Raw genomic sequence first — 14972 nt, 5'->3', positions numbered from 1 at the left:
AAAAGTGTCTGTGGAAGAAAAGAGTGGTATAGATGAAAAAAAATGGGAGGAATTATGAAAACCGTTGTGCAAAAGGTGATGGCGCTGGAAAACAAAAGAAATGCTGTATGGTGATTTTTTGCCATGTTAAGTGACCAACAAGGGAGGTTGATCAGGCGAGTGGATGAGAATAAGGTGGTTAGGAGGAGGAGTGGGAGACAGGAACAGGGTGGGGAGATACGGAGTGCTAGTATTGTCGGGGAAGGCGATGTGTTGTGGAGAGACAGGTCCTTACTCGGTAGGGACAGAGTCACCTGGAGGTTCTCATCATTGAGGTCACCCCTGGCCAGATACGGTATCAAACAACAGGTAGATAAGTACAGACCATGCATATTTCTGAAAACCAAATATTAATCACAGGCTCCAAATATTTAATGCATAGAATCTTGTATAGCTAATGTCAAATCCCATGGAACTTGACTGAATGTCGTCTTGAAACATTCAGGCTCCTATGACTCATTCTCAGCTGAATAAAATCGTCTGGCACAAGAAAGGAAATGATACTAGAGTTATCTCGATCATGAAAGGGTTAATGGTAACACTAATAACACTCAGGCTTCCATGACTCACAGAGCTAAATAAAATCGCCTGGCGTCACACGAAATACCACACTAGAGTTGTCATTCATCGTTCTAGGAGCAAATATAACCAATGAAATCATGCATCATGTGAGCCTCTTTTAAATCACATCAGTTTCAAGAGTCATGTCAGTGTCAGTTTCAAGAGTCATGTCAGTTTCAAGAGTCAGGTAAGCTTCAAGTGAGTCATGTCAGTTTCAAAAGTCATATCAGTTTCAAGAGTCATGTCAATTTCAAGATTTATGTTAGTTTCAAAAGATTCATGTCACTTTCAAGAGAGTCATGTTCCAAGTCTTCTGTCGAGGGTGATGGGCTTTGGTGCTCCGGCGTGGTCTGTGAGAGGATCGGGCTCTATTTTAGCATATCGGTTTTTTGCCCAGCTCGCCTCGAACCCCAACTTAAGACTGACTCAGAATCCCAGTCGATCCGAATATTCTTCCTGGCATTTGAAGCTTAGGTTTAACGCGGCGGAAATTGGGGACTTATTTATTTATACATTTACTTACACTTATTTGTTTATTTTCTTTCTTTATTTATTCTCTTCGTGTGCATAGTCACTTGTTTCTAATTTGTTACAGAAAATGGTTGTCAATCAGTAAAATCATAACAACAGGATGACTGACATGCTTTTAAAGGGGTTATTTTTCTCTGGCTTATTGCAGCGGTGATGTGATAGTATTAGAAACACACACACACACACACACACACACACACACACACACACACACACACACACACACACACACATACACATGTAATTTTAAGGCATTACACTGTAACACCTAACCAAACTGAACACAGCGAGAATATGTGAAAATTTTCCGGAAAGAAGCAAGAGGATGTAAGAGGAGGAGATTATGCAGTGAACATTGTCAGGTTTCCTATAAACCGGGTAGTTTATCATCACACCACCAGCACCACCGCCACCACCACCACCATCATCATCATTTATCATAATTTATTATTATTATTATTATTATTGTTGTTATTATTATCATTATCATTATTATTATTATTATTATTATTATTATTATTATTATTATTATTATATTATTATTATCAATAATATGATCACAAAGATTATGATCATCAAACTCATCATGACCTTTTATTTACCCAAGATAGAGTACGGTAAGATACAAAAAACAAGGAAAGAAAAGGGTGAAAGAATGGGAAGGAACGACAAGGGTGACTGTAGGAGATTACGATAAATAAAGACAAGAGCCCTGATGTCCTTGCGTAGGCCTGACCCTGAACTCCTAACAAGGGTAACTTCTGCAGGAATCTCGCCGGAACAGCATTAATTTTTTTGTACCGGATGATTAAGCACGCCACTTGCCCTGACCTTTACGAGGTCATTAAGAGGAGTCTCATTAATACGGCATTTACCTGGTGCATTCCTCTTAATTGGAGGGATGGGATGCTGGGGTCAAGGAAAGGGGATGGGAGGTACGGATATAGAGAAGAAAGAGGATGGGAGGTACGAGGATACTGCAGTCTCTTGCCAATTCTCGCTTTACATTTACAGAGTCCATTGTTACCCCAGCTAGTTTGTTTGCTTTACTGTCACTGTTAGAGGCAGGTGGTGCCGACTATCATCCACTCACATGCTGTGGTGCTGATTACTTTTTCCTTCACCTTTATCATTCTGTTTCTGTGTCTGCCCTCCTCTCTCCGCTATTTCCCCCTTTCCCCCATGTGGAAGTCTAATTACTCCATGACTCCCCTCTCATCAAAATAAAATAATCTAGTGCTAGCTGCACTGGACCATTAGAGTTATGCCGTCCATGAGACAATTAAAGGTAACAAGTATTGACAAACTCAGGTTCCTATACATCTCCATCATGGTGGACGAATAACACTCATCTGGCAGCAAACTTATCCCTTTCCTACCCAACTCTCTAATGCAAGAGTTAACCAGTTCTCTCAGTCATTCGTGTCTTCTTCAGTCTGTATTTCTCTCTGTCTATGACGCCCAATCTGTTATATGCAGTATGTCCAGATATCTCAAAATGATTGGCTCTCGGCTTCACCTTTCATCGTTTCTCTGTCTCGGAAAAAACAAAACAACTTTGCTGTCTCTTAGCCTTTTATTTATTTATTTATTTATTTATTTTTTTGCATAAAGAAAACTCTCAATCGACTAAAATCGTTTGGCATTAGGCAGAACACAATACTAGACTTGTCCTGACCATGAAAGGGTAAAGAGGAGCCTCGATTAACGATATATTTACATGCTTTATTTCTCATAATTCGAGGGACGGGATGCTTGGTGGTGCAGAAGACAGAAAATGTACAAGACAAATATTAGAGTAATGAGGGTAAACTTCATAATCTACGCACTCACATTAAGTACACACTTACACTTAAATACTCACATGAGCGTATAATATGTAGGCATTCACTGAACACAGCATACATAGAACAAAAAATGAGCATACAAATACTTTTACACACACACACACATACATACAGAGAGAGAGAGAGAGAGAGAGAGAGAGAGAGAGAGAGAGAGAGAGAGAGAGAGAGAGAGAACATAAAACAACACACGTCAGTTATTCCGTGAGGCAGCCTAGTTATAAATTCATGCCCATTGTAATTGGATAAATGCTTTAAATGCTGGGAAGGAGAGAGGGTGTGGGTAAATGTTGGTATAAAAACACAAAAACAAGAGGTACCACTTATTCTTTTTGGCAAGTTCATAATATAGTCATAGAAAATTACTTGCGTGGGTATTGCATTAAAAAAAAGAAAAAAAAAGAAAAGAAAAACGGAGTAAGGAAGGCAGGGGTAACTTGCTGAAAAAAGGCCATCAAGAAAACGAAGCCTGTCAGTTACTTCAAGAGGCACCGAACTAAAATATTCATAGCGAATGTAAACTGCAGGAGTACAGTGCAAGAGAGGTTAGGAGGGTTAGGGAGGGAGTGGGGTAACTTCTGGCCATCTATTTATAGCTAGACACCTTAATTCCGTAAAGAGTGGCCATAAACAAATCCTCTCCATGTCTCCCTTTCCCCTGCCATTGCCCTACCCTCCTCTCAACTGACACTCCCCTCTCTCTTATACCTCTCCACTCCATCCTTTCATCTCATCCTCTGTCTCCCCCTCCCTCTCCCCCTCCACCTCACTCACATACACTCTCCTCGTTAATCTCTCTTACTGATAGAATTACATAAACCATAGGTCGTTATTTGAGCTCTGAAGCAAAATAATAATTCCAGGCGTCTCAGAAAGTGCCTCAAACATTAAAAGGTTATTCTTGGGCTAATGTGAGTCAAGGAAATGCTTAATGAACCTGGGATCAATTCTTGGCATTTACGGAGTTAGAATTCCTACAGCCATGCGTGTGATTTATGGAGGCTGATAATTTTTGTCAATAAAATCGTCCGTAATTGTAGCTGCATAACAATTGTGCAATGAACCCTATATACATGTAAAGCAGAGTTGTAAACTGTACCAAGAAAATAGTTCCGATATTTTGCACCAATACAACAGGCCCGATATTAGCACCAATATCATAATTCCGATGTCTGCGCAGCCAGTACAATAGTTCCTGTATCTGCACCAATACGATAGTTTCGATATATGCACTGGTACACTAGCTCAGATATCTGTACCAATAAGAGAGTCCCGATATCTGCACCCATCACCGCAGTTCCGATATTTGCACTAATACCATAGTTCCGATATCTGCGCAATACAATAGACCCGATACCTGCACCAATACCATAGTCCCGATATTAGCATCAATTCCAGGGTCCCAAAATTGGCACCAATCCGATACCTCTTTAAAAAGTATAAATCCTATATTTGTACCAATAAAGTAGTTTCCATATCCCCATCAATATAACTCCATATAAACTTATAAAGCAGAATCTTGGCATTGAATACAGATTAATGACAGAAAATAAAGCTAAATAAATGTATTAATCATAGTTAGGGGCATCTATCTCCCGTCTCTGTGGATGTCACTCCATCATATAACCACTGAGGCAAGAGGAAAACTCAGTCAATGAACAGGTTATGAACACACACACACACACACACACACACACACACACACACAGAATCAGGCTTAATCTATATATACTCCTATAAGGGGCTGGTTACACCGCACGCTCACCCATTAATTGGGAAAGATCACGTCCACGCGGAGGGGAACACGCTTAATTTAATGTTCTGAGAGAGAGAGAGAGAGAGAGAGAGAGAGAGAGAGAGAGAGAGAGAGAGAGAGAGAGAGAGAGAGAGGGAGAGGGAGAGAGAGACGTATTGCCTGTGTGTGTGTGTGTGTGTGTGTGTGTGTGTGTGTGTGTGTGTGTGTGTGTGTGTGTGTGTGTGTGTGTGTGTGTGTGTGTGTGTGTGTGTGTGTGTGAACCTATTTCGTAGTAAAACATCAACAAAAAGTCATTGTACTGTAGGAATTAAGCTTTGTCCTGTCAAACGATTTCATTCAGGTTAGAAAACACTTTAAGAAATGAAGAGTTCAGGCATTTCATAGCACTTCTTCGTTACTATGAATCTGTGCTAAAGCTGGGTCTAATCTGGCAATCGTAGGCTATATCTAATCCTTCCATATCAAGTAATCTTATTTTGTTAACTTAATCCGATGCCATATTTTTTCATCTTATTATCTCTGGTCCATTTAATACATGATAGGATTTTTGGACTAGAGTGGTGAAATACAGCTATGAGAAATCCCCTCAGTTCTATGGGATTTCTTACGAGTTGAATAAATTCATCTGGGAATAACAATGATAAAATAATATGTACAGCTAGCCACATATAAACCTGGAACAGCATCAATGTGTATCACAGGGGTAGCATTTAGTACACTTGACAACCTTGGCCTATTCACATGTTTCTTGGTGGCAGCAGCATGAATGAACGATGTGAAATGTGCGTTACGTCGCTCCCAAACGGCTTTTCCTAAGCGATTTATTTTGTTTACTACTTTGCTTCCTCTTCGGCGTAACATAAATCCTTCCAATATCGCCATACTTGGCATAAGTAACGGACAAAGGATATTAACTAGCCATAGCCAAGAATAAATCACTAAGGAAGAGGTGTTAAGGAGCTTCCTCAACCGACGAGAATACGGGCCCAAGTAACATCGGAATTTGTAGTCAGACCTTTACTTCATACAATCATTGTCCCAGGTTCATGTGCTGCCAACTGTATATATCATATTGAGGAGGTTAAGTTCTTGAGGAGGCGCCAGGATTAAGATGAAAACTGAGACGCCAACCTATCCAAAGAAGAAAGTTATCAGAAATCCACAAACCAAGAGGGAAACAGGCCACAAAATCAAATCTTACATATTTCACCAGTGTGTGTGCTAAGTCCCTCAATAATAGGCCAGTCCTAAAGTTCATCTCATTTTTCTTTAGGCCACTAATTGCTCCACGTCATTACTTACATCTTTTCTACCCATTCCCCCCGTCTTTTTTTTTTTTAATTTCTTCTAGTTCATAATTACTGAATCCGAAAATTTGCCCCCTCCGATAATTACGTTTCAATTTCTCATCCACTTTCGTAACTTTTTAATTGCTTATACTTCACTTTCCATTTCTTATTCACTGTTTCTTTTCTCGTGATTGTTCGCAGTTTTGTAACAGTGGAGCACCAGAACTTATTCACCCACTTTTAGGTAGAAGAAAAAGGTGGTGGCTGTGATGAATGATAATGATAATGATGGTGATGATGATGATAATGATGATAATTTTGATGCTTATGATGACCTGTAATTCCATTCGTCACCTTCTTATAAACTTTTCGTCTTGTTTATTCATGGCACATCATTATTTCGTTACCATGTTGATGAAGATGATAATGATGATGATAATGATGATAATGATGATGATAATGATGATGATGATGATGATGATGATGACCAGCATATCTATTCCTCACCCACATTTTATCGCAATATTTCGCTTGGTGCTTTACTGACAGGCCAATAATTCTCTCTCGAATTATTTGCCAAAATTTATGGGCGTCCTCCTTCCCAAGACTTCATGTTCCGTCTCACTATTTGCCTCGTCTGTCCTAATACATCACTTTCAGCAGGAGGAAAAATGTGGTGGCGATATAATGAGAGAGAGAGAGAGAGAGAGAGAGAGAGAGAGAGAGAGAGAGAGAGAGAGAGAGAGAGAGAGAGAGAGAAAGAAGAAACGAAAATAGGAAACGGACACAAGATAAAAAAAAAAAATGAAAAAAAAGAGAAAAAATATATATATATACTCCACTTTCTCATCCCGGAAGTGTGTTATACTGAATACACGATTAATCTCCAAACTTCCTGGGCAACTTTGGCGTTCACAGGCGGAACTAATGTCATGTTTATCCCGGAATTTAGAGCACTTCATGCGCCACTATCTTTTTTTTTTCTTCTAATATATTTCTCTACCACCGAGCGCTTGCATTCAGGGTTGTATTCTAGTGCAATTTAGGAAGCTTACTAACACCTCTTCCTTACCGATTTATTCCTGATTATGCTCCGTAATTAGCCTATATTCTTGTGTGTTGGTCATGTAATCTGTGTTGACGTTAAAAAGAAATACGAAGCAAAGAAAAGGATATTGATGGGTAGTTTGGGAAATAAATCGCTTAGGGGGAGGCGCTAGGGAGACTCCTTTCCCAACGGGAGTACGGGCCTCAATAACAGAGAGAGAGAGATTAGATGGGATTGATGTAGACTTTATTAGCCTCTTCAGCCAGATGACGTATAATTCATTTTAGCCAGACAACCTCCAGGGAATGTTGTTGAAGTCAGGAAGAGCCTCTCAGAAGGTGTCATTGAAGGTTTGTGTGTGTGTGTGTGTGTGTGTGTGTGTGTGTGTGTGTTATTGCTGCCCTCAGGTGATTATATGCAGCTTAGGAGAATATACTGGAATTAGAGGAGTCAAGTATGGCCTGAATTATCCCCTTCCATTCTTGAGCTCTTTCCCAAGCTTCTTCATTCAGTCATGTGATGGCGAGGTAGGAACTTCACTCTATCTACTGTATACGAGAGGTCAATTTCTAACTTGGAAAAAAATCGTCTGATGGCAGCAAGAATAGAATACCAAAATCGTCGTAGTATTGTAAGGGGCAAAAATAAAGCAGTTAATCCCTCTAGTAAGAGAAGTCACCCTCTAAGCTGAATAAAATCGTCTGACGGTAGCAAGAATAACATGGAAAAGGTGTCGTAGTACTGAAGGGGGTTAAAAAGAAAATCTTCTTTGAAAAGGGAGTAAGAAAAGGAATAGATCTGTCTTTATTGTTAGATGCCATTCCCGTATTTCATTCCGAGTGACAGTGATAAAAACTTCTCCAGTCATCTCAAGATACTCTTTTCACTTCTTGCCACTACATCAAGGCTCCCTCCCTCATAGATCATCAGCAAAAGTTCGCCAATAATCCGTTCTGCCAGTATTGTCTTCTGCCTTCCATATTTGTCACTCCTCCAGAACGTCAGAGTGTATCCTTCCTTTCCATACTCTGTTTTTGCGTCGTTAATGTCTCTCTCTCTCTCTCTCACACACACACACACACACACACACACACACACACACACACACACACACACACACACACAAATCCCGTAGCACCTTCCATCGCCACAACCAGAGGGGAAGTGTCGGTGAAATTTTAATCGTGACAGTACGCAATCGTGATCAATAATACTTGTACATATCTGCTGATCTGAACTCAACTACTGAGGTGAGACTCTAGGGAATATAGTATGAAATATGAAGCTGCGAAGGGCGAGAGGAACCCAGAGTTGTTGACATCATTAAGGAAGCAAATGATGGAAAATGTAAAAATTGTCTGTCCTTTTTACCTCGACGTTGATTGCATTTCGTCCTGGCATTTCCTACTTTCACAGGTATTTTGAAACTGATGGTCATTAATGAAGGATTCTTTACGCTTTTTACTCTGTCTCTGCCTAAAATTGCCCGCGTTCCAGCTTGAATGCTCAGACTACCACTAAAATACGATGCTAGTCACACAGAAGTGCTGCTAAAAGAATGTAGGACCTTAGTATTGTCAGGTTCTCGTACTGAGCTATGAGAAATAAGCTGCAAAAGGACGAAAATCTGGGCCAAGTTGAGGTGAAAAGAGTGTAGTACTGAAGTGGTAACATGTGAAGGTGTGTGACATGTAGGCCTACTGTGTGCTTGGACACACACACACACACACACACACACACACACACACACACACACACACGTATACACACACACACACACACACAGTATCTCTTCTTTTTCTTCTATTCTTTCACATAATTGTCCTTTATCGCCTGTGTACTTTCCTATCAATATTGCTTTTATTCTTTTATTTTTGTTAATCTCTCCTGCGTGATCAGGGAGCAGTTGTTCCTAATTGTGTTGCGACCGGCAATAAGTCTTGACTAATGAGATTAACCTGTCACCTCCAATTAGCTGCGGATCAAAGCTGGCCTGCGTAATTAAGAGGTAGGTCAGTGTGAGGTAATGATGATGATGATGATGATGATGATGTGCGTGAGACAAAAAAGGATGGAGAGAGAGAGAGAGAGAGAGAGAGAGAGAGAGAGAGAGAGAGAGAGAGAGAGAGAGAGAGAGAGAGAGAGAGAGAGAGAATGTGTTTCCTACGCGAATAAAGGCAACAACAGAACCCGAAAGTAATGATGAGAAAAGTACTAGACGGAGCGACTGTGGCAACTTCCCCTCATCTCCTCTCTCTCTCCATTTCCCTTCCCTCTCCTTTTCTCTCTCTCTCACCATTTTCCTTCCCTCTCCTGTGTCTCCCCTTTCTCTCCCATTCCACTTTTCCATTTGCCTCTAATGCCCTTCTATTATTCCTTCCTCTCCTTCCCTTCTTCTTTCCCTTCCTCTCCCTTTTTCCATTTTCTTCTACTACCTCTCCAGCTTTCTTTCTCTTTCTCCATCTCCTTCTCCCTTTCCTCTTCCCATCTCCATTTTCCTTTACTGCCTCTCCAACTTTCATTCTTTTCCTTCTCCTTTTACCCCCTCTCTCGTTTCGTCATTCCTTCTCTCCCTCCTTTCCTCTTCCACTTCCTTTCTTCATTTTCCTCCACTGTCTCTCCATCTTTACTTCTTTCTCTCCTTCCCCTTTTCCTCTCCCCATTCTGCACATCCATCCTACAATCCTCATACTGCTTTTTCAACTCAGGCAACATCCCTATCCCAACTCTTCCTTCCTCTTCCCTCCTCCCCTCTTTCCCACTCCCCGTCTTCCACTTCCACTATTCCTCTTTCAGACATTCTTCTCTTCTTCTCTACTCTCCCCCTCCCCATACCTCTCCCATCACTTACTCTTCATCTATCAATCCACTCTTCTCCTTCTCCTCTCCCTCCCTTCTCTCTTCTGCATCCGCACCTATTTCCTACCACCTTCGCTCGCGTTCCCCTCTTCACCCCCTGCCTCTCTGCTTTCCCCTCTTCCTCTCTTTCTCCCTTACTTCCTCTCATTTCTTTTTGTCCTTAATTTCCTGCCTGCTTCTCTTCCCCTCTACCTCTCTCCTCACTTCCTATTTCCTCTTCTCTCAGTTTGCATTTCCCCTCACATCCTCCCCTTTTTTCTCTCCCTCTCCCTCTTCCTTTCGCCTTCCTCCTCACCCCCTACCCTAACTTCCTCCCCTTCGCCCAATCTTCTTTACCCTCAGTTCCTTCCCTTTCCTCTTTCTCCCTTTCCCTCTCCCACTCTCTTTGCTTTTCTTTAACTTCACATCGTTCACAGTTCCTCTTCCTCCTCTCCCTCTCTTCCTCCTCCTTCTCCTTCTCCTACCCCTCCTCCTCTCCTCCTCCTCCCGACTCTCACTTCCTCTTCCTAGGTTTTCTTTCGTGACGGTGGCTCGTTTCTTTTCTTACGTCTTGGCCAAGGGGTCTCTCCCTTTCATTCCCTCATTCTTCTCCTCCTGTGGGTCTTCCCTCTAATCTCTGTTCCTTCCGCCTCCCTCTCTCATTTTTTCCTTTCACCCTCCTCTCTCTCTCTCTCTCTCTCTCTCTCTCTCTTTCTCCAACGTTCCCCTTTTTCTTTTTCTCTTCTATCTACAACTATCCTTTTCTACACTTCTGTGTTCCACTTCCTCTTCCTCGAATCTTACTTGCACTCTCAGATTCTTTACTTTTATACTTTACTCTCTCTCCTTTACCCATTTTTTTCTTTTACTCTTCCCTACATTACTTCTTTCTCCCACCTTCCATTTCCTTACTTCTTTCTTCCAGTCTCTTCTTCATCACTTCTTGCATCCTCTCATTTACATCTTTCTTCCACTCATATCTTTACCTTTTTCCCACTCTCCTCCACTCTGCCTCTTTACTTCTCTCTCCTCCACTATGCTTCTTTACTCCACGCTCCTCCACTTTTCTTTTTTCGTCCACTCTCCTCCACTATGCTTCTTTACTCCACGCTCCTCCACTTTTCTTTTTTCGTCCACTCTCCCCCACTATGCTTCTTTACTCCACGCTCCTCCACTTTTCTTTTTTCGTCCACTCTCCCCCACTATGCTTCTTTACTCCACGCTCCTCCACTTTACTTTTTTCGTCCACTCTTCCTCCTATAGTTTCCTCTATTTCCCCTAATCTCGTTTTCTCCACCAGTGTCGCTTTCTCTTTCTTTCACTAATTCCACCAGGACATTCTCCCATCTTACCCTAGTTTTCCTCTCTCTCTCTCTCTCTCTCTCTCTCTCTCTCTCTCTTTCCTTCAGTACGATGACGCGTTTTTTCATATCGCACTAACCCCAGACGATGTCATTCAGCTTAGAACCTAGTAGGAAGAGACTTAATGAAGCTTGATCTAACTTCCTCAATTCTAAAAATCATTCCATCTTAACCATTCCCTTTATCCATTCATATTTGTCTTTCTCATTATCCCACTTCATCTTACCCAGGTGTTCCCAGTCTTCTTCAACTCGTATACCACATGGCATAATCTTAAGGCACCTGCGTACCACTGCACCGTCAATTAGGTAAATAAAAGTGAGAATGCGATAATATGCAGGTGAAGTGGTAGATGTGAACATGATTATTCTTTTATTTAACTGGAGACTGGACAGATCGATTATGACAAAAGTAGTCGATTTCAATACTGTTGTGATGACTGTCATTTTAACAGATGAATAAACACCAGCAATTCCACAGTACACAACACGGCTTTCTGATTACAAATGAAGGGGGAAGGAGGGAGCAGCTGAGTACTTCGTGTGCATTTCCAAGCAGATTAATGAAGATTTTTTCAGTTCGTCTTGTCTCTTATGAAATGGGTAATCTCCCTAGTTTCAGATCAGCGCCTAGAAGTACCACGCGTGTTATATGTAACACAGGACTAGTACCCTGAATATTCAACATTCTTCCTCTCACATATCGTCCGACCTCTTCCTAACTCCTTTCCCAAACTTTCCTTCGTTATAACCTTCCCTCATGTGACTCGTTATCCCACTAGTCCTTCACCTAACATTTCGTCCCCGCTGCATCTTTTACTAATCATCTCATCCCTCCGCTAATCATCTCATTTCTCTACTAATCATTTCGTCACTCTACCAGTCATCAATTCCCTCTTCCCTCTGCTGTCGCAATACCCGTCTCCTCCCCCATCCAGTCACATGTAATCTGTTCTCCTCCTAGCACTATTTTCCCCACTTCCCTCCCCTCACATGTAACTTTTCTCTCCTTCCCACTGCTCCTGCCTTCCCCTGGCATACTGTGCTACCGTCTCTACCCCTCTCATTAGTCTTCCAATCTCTATCCTCTCGTGTCATCTCGTTCATTTTTCTGTCCCTTCCTCTTTCCATTCCCTCACATATTAATTATCTAATTTGCATTCCCACTGTCTTTCTTCCTTCCTCCTCCAACATTTTATCCATTATGTCCCTTCCAATATTCTCACATTCTTTCCTTGCTCACATTTCGCCTCCTGTAGGGCTACCTTTCCCATTACCCATCCCCTCCTTCCTCCACATTAACTTCCCATTTAAACGTCTTTCTGTTAATACCCGTCCCATCTCTTCTACCTCACTCCCCACATCTGTCTGTTTGTCTGTCTGTCTGTCTGTCTCTGTCTCTGTCTGTCTGTCTGACTGTCTGTCTGTCTGACTGTCTCTTTGTCTGTCTCTTCTTACCCCTCTCTCCCTCTCCCCCCCCTCTCTCTCCCATCAAATTCCCTCCCCCTCAACTCTGTCCACTACCCGTCCACTCCCTTTCTCGCCTGCCCCCCATCGCGAAGCAGACAGAAGACAGCTACGAGTGATGGTGGTAAGGGGGAAGCGATTGGCCTGTCCTGCTCTGTCAGGAAAGTGCCACTCTCAGCAGAAATACACACAGGATCAGAGAGGGTATTTTTTTTCCTTTTTCCCAGGTTTCTTGAGGCGTTTTGTTTTTCTCTTCTTTTAAAATAATTAGGGGCAGAGAGAGAGAGAGAGAGAGAGAGAGAGAGAGAGAGAGAGAGAGAGAGAGAGAGACAGACAGACAGACAGACAGAGAAGGAAAGAGGAAGGACAGGGGGAACAGGAGTGAGTTAAGGAAGAAAGAGGATGAAAGTTAGAGAGCGAAAGGGTGCTAAGGGAGGAAAAGAGGGAAAAGCCGTGGAAATAAGGGAGAAGAGGAAAGAAATGTGTGGGTGGTGGGAAGGGGAAGGAAGAAGGGAGGTAGGGTTGGATAACAGGGAGAGAGGGAAAGGGAGAGAGGAAGGGAAAGTAGAGAGGAGAATTATAACTTGCGTGTGGAGGGGGAAAGAGAGGGTTGCTAATGTGTTTGTAGAACGAAAGTGGAGTGTGTGTGTGTGTGTGTGTGTGTGTGTGTGTGTGTGTGTGTGTGTGTGTGTGTGTGTGTGTGTGTGTGTGCTTTAACCTGTTATGATAGTGTGTACTTTCCAGACGACTTTATGCTCAGAGAAACTCGTAACTTTATCTTCAGTGTATTTTAAAGTAAAAAAGAATAAAGTTATGACAATAGATTGTGGGAAAAAAAAAAGCTTATTTCAATGGCCGAAATTGCTATTCTCTCTCTCTCTCTCTCTCTCTCTCTCTCTCTCTCTCTCTCAGCAATTCTCCTTTCGCCGTGTTTTGCTTCCTGACCTTCTGTGTACACAAGACTGCCATGATCTGACAAGGGGACGTGAGGGAGGGCTGGGAAGACGTGACTGAGAGGAGGACTGACTGGAGTGTTGTGTTCTCCTGCTGTTAACACCTTCTGCTGCTCTTAGACTTCCTGCTTGGTTGCTTGTAAGGAGAGAGAGAGAGAGAGAGAGAGAGAGAGAGAGTTATATGTAGATTTCCTGAAGCTGCATTGCTAAAACTTTTACATTACTGATATATTGCAGTATGAAGACCATATGCCTTTTCATATAATGAGTAAAGTAGAGCCAGTAAGAATGATATAAAAACAAACATAGTTTTATTGGTAACTGTAATGGTCAGAATCTTCTCTTAATGGCCAAAGTCTCTCCTACTGACCACAGTCTTTATTAATGGCCAAACTTTCTACTAATGACCGACTCTCCCAAAAGGCAGTTCTTCCTATAACAAGCGGTTTATTTTACTTTTCTCCTGGAGGTGACAAAGTTTCTGTTAATGATGAAATTCTCTGCTAACATAATTTCTCCTGGCAGTCAGTCCTTTTTCTTTTTTCTTTTTTTTTTCAATCTAAGCAATTTTTTTTAAATCTCTTAACAGTCTTTTTTTTTTCTCTCTCTCCTAATGGCCATATTCTGTCCTGGAAGTCTGTCTCTCACGAATGGGTCCGTCCATCTAATAATGTTCAGATACTATTCGAATTGTAAGTCTCTCTCCTTACAGTCAGAATCTCTCCTGACAGTCTCTCTCTTGGCACTCAGACTATCAGCTACCAGTCAGATTTTCTTCTACCATTCACACTCTCTCCTGACAGCCAGACTTTTTCTTTACAGCCAGACTCTTTCCCCACACACTTTCTCTCACAGCAGTTAAACTCTCTCCTGGCACTTCCTCTCTTAGCGACCGTTTATCTTGGCAGTCAGTCTTTCCAAGCAATCAGTCTTTTTGCTGACTCTCAATTTCTTTTCTAACAGTTAAGTTTACCAAACGGCCATTTTCTCTCTGAACAGTTCCTCTACTAACAGCCAGTCTCTTCTTACAGTCAAACTCTCCCCAGACAGTCAGATTTCCTTCAACAGCCAATCATTCTCCTAACAATCTTTCTCCAAACAAAAAATCTTTCTCCTCAGAGTTAGAATCTCTCATACCACTCGGTCTTTCTAAATCTCTCCTTTCACTCAGTCTTTCTCATAACAGTAAGAATCTCTCCTATCAGTCTTTCTACTGTTCAGACTTTTTCTTGCTTAGCAGGTGTCCCATTCAATGACTCCTTCCATCTGCTAGCAATGAGCATTC

Source organism: Coenobita brevimanus, chromosome 80, assembly GCF_032717465.1.
Source record: "Coenobita brevimanus isolate Jiangsu-jjx chromosome 80, ASM3271746v2, whole genome shotgun sequence".
Classification (NCBI taxonomy): Eukaryota; Metazoa; Arthropoda; class Malacostraca; order Decapoda; family Coenobitidae; genus Coenobita; species Coenobita brevimanus.
Note: the sequence above shows the minus strand (reverse complement) of the source record.